The 5743-nt window shown below is 33.3% G+C and overlaps 1 non-coding gene across 1 annotated transcript; it reads right to left on the reverse strand.

Moving 5' to 3' along the window:
- Positions 1-4551: 4551 nt before the first annotated feature.
- On the reverse strand, positions 4552-4633 carry Trnat-agu (transfer RNA threonine (anticodon AGU)). Its single transcript has one exon. It is a non-coding gene; the product is annotated as a tRNA-Thr (tRNA).
- Between the last annotated feature and the right edge of the window lie 1110 nt (positions 4634-5743).

The following is a 5743-nucleotide window of genomic DNA, read 5'->3' on the forward strand; positions in this document are numbered from 1 at the left end:
TCTTTTTGGTCTGGAAAAAAGAGCCACTGCTATTGAATAAAATACCGAGGTATTTGTAATTTCTAACAACTTCAATGGGATGATCTTTATAGTAGAATACATAATTAGATGGTCTACCTTTACTAAAAATTACAATTTTTGACTTGTCTATGTTAACAGTTAGTTTCCATGTGTCACAATATTGGGAATACACATTTAAACAATTTTTAAGATCGTTAGCTGACTCTGCTACAATAACAGTATCGTCAGCGTACTGCAAAACAAATAGTTTGAAAAAATTTAACATATCGTTGTCATTTGACTGAACATGAAAATTTATTCCGTCTACATCACTGCTATTATTGAAATATGAATGTAGGTCATTCAAAAAGAAGGAAAATAGTATGGGGGATAAATTCTCTCCTTGCCTTACCCCAACTGAACATGAAAAATAGTTAGATTTTTCGCCATTACACATGATACATGATTTTGCATTGCTGTACATATTTTTGACAATATTAAAGAACTTTCCATTTATACTGTACTTGCCTAACTTATACCACAATAATGACCTATTAATCGTATCGAATGCAGCCTTTAGATCGATAAATGCACAAAACAGTTTTTTCTTTTGAGTTCTAAGAATTTTAATCAGCGCATATAAGACAAACATATTGTCAGCTGTTGAAAAATGTTTACGGAAACCCCCCGCTTGATGCTTATCAATAAGGTCATATTTCAAAATAAATTTTTCTAAACGTATGTTTAAGACTGAAGTGAATAATTTACTCACACAGCTCAACAGAGTGATTGGTCTATAGTTAGAAGGATTGTTTTCAGAACCTTTATTTTTAAAAATTGGATTAATAAGCCCAATGGTCCAATTGCCACGTACTATACCAGATTTAAATACTAAGTTGAATAATTTTACATATACATCTTTCATAATTGGAAAGGATGCTTTAATGTGCTCATTCAAAATATTATCAATGCCGCATGCTTTGTTATTTTTTAGCAAATTAATACAGTGTTCGATTTCTTTGCATGTTATCTCGGCATTAAGTAAATCGTTATTATAAACGGTAGTTGGCTGTGATTCATCGCTAGTGAAATCAAAGACAGTGTCGTCGGCATTTACAGTTTTAAAATGGTTTTCCAGCAAGGCAATATTTGCTTTTACCGTATTGTGTTTTTTGCCTGAAATAGTTTTCCAGAATACTCAGGGGTTAGTGTTTTTCAGGGATTTAATTTTTTGAGCATTTTTCTTTTTAAATGTGTAATAACATTGTTTAATGGTTTTCTTGTATATTTTACTTGTGCTTTTAATATTAAGGCGATGCGCTTCTGATTTCTTAGTCTTGTATACATATTTGGCACGGTGAAAATTTGTCCGGGCTTCTTTACAATTTCGGTCGAACCATTTGGGCTCGTTGCTATACTTTGATTTATTTACATGTTTATGAGTGCCGAAGCTGTTTTTACAACTGTTTTGATAAACAGAATCAATTTTGGAGACTATATGGTCCATGTCATTAATTGAATAAGTATCCGCGTTTTCAAATTGTTTACAGATTGTGTTTTTAACAGCGAGACATATCCCGCCTGATTTATAGAAATATGTATGAGGAAAATGCAGCAGTCTATATGCAGCTTGTAGAAATAACGCGATTACTAATTTTCTTGAAGTAAAGGTGAGAATATAACACTGACCTAAATGTTAAGAGAAACCATTGTTTTATGATAATCATGCCATTTTAAGTAAGAACATTTTACGCATCTGGAATGGATATGACATTTATCTAAAACATACCAACTTATATCAGATCAGTAAGGAACTATTGTCTACTACTATATCTCCGTTGTAAGCTTTATTTTTTGAACACTTTCATCTGAAAAATAAAATGAGGTAACTCTTCGATTGTGCAAGCATGACACGATTTAAAACTCTTTGTGACACTTAATGTAACAATACCCACCTACAATGACTTGCGAATAAAAATACAGCAGGTTATAACATCTTTTTTTTGGAAAATATATCAATAATAACTTAATGGGGATGGTATCTAAACAGATGCAAACACAAATAATAATGCAGTCATAGAATAACCTAGCCCCCAAACAATGGTATGCCGATGTAAACCATATAAAGCTCATGCGCGGAAAAACGGATGTTGGCGTGAGTAATCTATCAAATTGTTTGGACAAAGTTAATATAGGGGTAAACGGATTATTTATAATAACAGTTAATTTATAATCAATTTTAATTCTTGTTGGTTGTTCTATTATAATTTCATTATTTGTATTAAAACGTCAATTGATTTGATTGCTTCGATAAGGTTTAAACAATAAGACGAATAGGGTTAAATCTTGAACATTATTCAGTACCTTTACGCACAATGAGGATGAAATCCTTCTGTAATTTAGTGAAGCTTTATTGAAATCATGTTATTTTAATAAAACATCTGCGTGAACCATATATCAAATTATTATGCAAACAAAAATAGATTCGCTAAGAAGTCGACTTGAAATGGAAACACAAAAGATCACAACTTTACGACACGAATTAAAATCGGGAAGGACAAAAAATCGGACAAAGTAGATGAACGCATTGGGTCGGATAATTTCACAAAGGAGTGCTCTCTTGAACAGGTTCGTTATCACATTTTGAATTTAATCTGCACGAATTAAAGTCGTTCAGTTTGAACAAAATAGAATCACAAAACAACAACGGATACACAAGCATACACATACACACTAGCTGTGAATTGCTAGTATGGTCAAACTACGTTAACGTGTATTTATCTTTCCAGGGTCTTTATTAAAATAAAATTCGATATCATTGCATCGAAAGAATCAAGTCGGAAATAACGTGTGAATAATTTTAGGTTCCTGTATGTATTGTCCTAAATTGTTGTTACTTAATCGAGTGTCTTGATTAAAAGATAAGCGCTAGGTATCATAGCTTCTCTCCTCAACATGTAATTATGAAGATGTTCCTTTTTCTCATAATCTCGTCTTTTAAATCGTGAACATAACAATGCGAACGCGACTTCCAATATAATCTTCATGACTTTAATTAAGTGGGGTCCAGACATGCAATGCCATAATTAGGAGTGATGACGGAGACACCTAGAACAATCTCCATGGCACCTTCATCGCCCCAGTGGTTGAAGTCTTTTTCATCACGTTCTCTCTGGACTCCCTCCTCTCAACGGTTAAGTATATGTTTAAATGGACAAAACGTGTCGCACATAGCATAAATAACATCGACATCTCGAGGGTCAAAGTGTTTGGGTGGTCGTAAACAATTGTGATTCTGGCGCATCTTTTCATGCAGTGGCTGTTCGATCAACATAATTTTCTGAGTTAAATCTCTACTCCTAGTATGCAAGCAATAATAAAACTTAATGGACATTATTTCATTTCATTTAAATAAAGTAACACTAATCAATGTATGACTGATGTCTTCGACTGATGTCTTAGAATTGATGATGAAAAAGACTGATTCACAGTTCTGCTTAATGACCATTAAAACAATTCGACTCCTAGTAGAGCGTTATCGACTGTTCGCGTGGCTTGAAGTCTATTTGATGGGCAGAGATGCATTGCCTATTTATCTATATACATTTGTGTCGTTGAATGCTGATTTATTTTACTACTCTAAATGTTTTACCAGAACCGGTAAAATTTTACCATCTTGTTTACTTCGGTTTGCTCTAACGCACTTCGGCTCGAATCAAGTCATTAATCGTGAACACGCTCTATAGAACTTTCGTTGAGATGGAACGCCAATTTACTTGATAGTTGATGCTAAGTTTGTATTGTTACTATATTTGATTTATGTATAACATGATGTTCCTTAAGGTAGCGCACCTCTAATGGGCACATATCCAAATATAATCTAATTAATTATTTTTTTAATCAGCATCATTTCACTGAACTACATGCAAATTTGTAGGTAGGCTTTCCATGCTTTTTAAAAAAATATACCGATTTTTTCAAAACCACCCCCACGCTCGGCTTTTGTCCAGTTTATTTTCACCCCTGGGGTATATAAAAGTTCCATAATTCATTCAAATGTCCAAATATGGGCATGTAGTTGGTGTGTACAGATGCTGTAAAGGTGTTTAAAGTTTAAACAATATGAAATAAGTATTCTTTTACAGACATTTATTTTTTACAAATTTTTATCTATGGAAGAGCGCCATGAAATGTAAGTGATTTCAGCCAAGTAAAAATTGGGTCGGTTAAAAACCAAGTGTCATAAAATTCATAATAGTATCATTTAAGTCATATTTTAAACTTAGTTTTTATAGAAACACTATATACAGCAAAAATACCAAGAAGTAGACAGATTTACCGATTACTTTTTGAAATAAAAATAAAAATGCAACATGCATGGTTCGTATTTTCAACAGTAAATCACCCAATTTCGCCATAACGTTGTTTTAATTTTAATAATTGAAGAATGTGCATAAAAATTGCATCATATTTAACAATAAATATAGCTTATATGCCATATTAAATCAAATTACGTTAGACAATAAATAAAACGCGTCGCAAAAAAGTATACGTCGTCGGCAGGATTCGAACCTGCGCGGGAATATCCCAAAAGATTACTAGTCTATCGCCTTAACCACTAGGCTACGGCACCTAATAGTAGGCTCTTCAACCTTCGAAGAAATCGCGGGAAATCATTAGAGGTGCACTACCTTAAACAGAGAGAAGACACTCACAAGCTACACAATCACCTGGAAAAACATGAACAGATCGTAGCACTAACAATTACACGAAATAAAAAGTGTCCGATGCGATATTCAAAAATTGCGTAGTTAATTGTGAGTTATGTTTTAAATGTACATTTCAGTCTTTTTAAAATGAATTTTTGCATGGCTTGTTAAAGATTATAATTAGTATTCTGATTTTGTAAATCTATGCCATGAGTTTGTTCTATGCTATTGTTGTTGTCTCTTATGATTTGTACATTCATTTTTATCGGTTTCTAAACAGTATTTCAGTCTTATAACAGCGGTAAGTTAACTAATTTACCTTTATTGGGATAACTGGGATTTACCAGTGCTTCGTGTACATACTGATGCAACTAACTAACATCTTACATACTTGACTAAGAAGAATGTCGAGTATGGCCGTAGGCAGGATTTCGAGACCAACCACCACATAACGCATGTGGTCGGGCAGGGATCTAACCCAATATTGTTATGTTCCCCGCCAATATAGTGGGGGACATATTGATTTTGCCCTGTCTGTTGGTTTGTTGGTTTGATGAGTTTCACTTCTTTAAAATGTATATTGTTTGTTTGTTGGTTTGCGTTAAACATTAACATTTGCCATAACGTTTGCAATATTGCAGATAGCAACTTCATATTTAGCATGCATGTGTATCTTATGGAGCTGCACATTTTGAGTGGTGAAAGGTCAAGGTCATCATTCAAGGTCAAAGGTCAAATATATGGGGGGACATAGTGTTTCACATACACATCTTTTTATTCAAGCGCCTGACCAAATGAGCGAACCGGCCCGACTATAAGTATATAATTTAGGTCTTCAAGATTTGTCTCTTCAACTTTTCAGAACGGGTGTTTGCATATCGTCCGTTATTTATATTGGGTATTATTTTGTCATGGCGTCTGTATACAAAACTGAGACATTATTACATGAACCTAATTTCTAATTTCCTGAAGAACAGCAAACTCTGATTTTTTAAGTAAATAAGTTTGTTACGTTTTCAATGTATATTTTAACA

Source organism: Dreissena polymorpha, chromosome 7 (assembly GCF_020536995.1).
Source record: "Dreissena polymorpha isolate Duluth1 chromosome 7, UMN_Dpol_1.0, whole genome shotgun sequence".
Taxonomy (NCBI): domain Eukaryota; kingdom Metazoa; phylum Mollusca; class Bivalvia; order Myida; family Dreissenidae; genus Dreissena; species Dreissena polymorpha.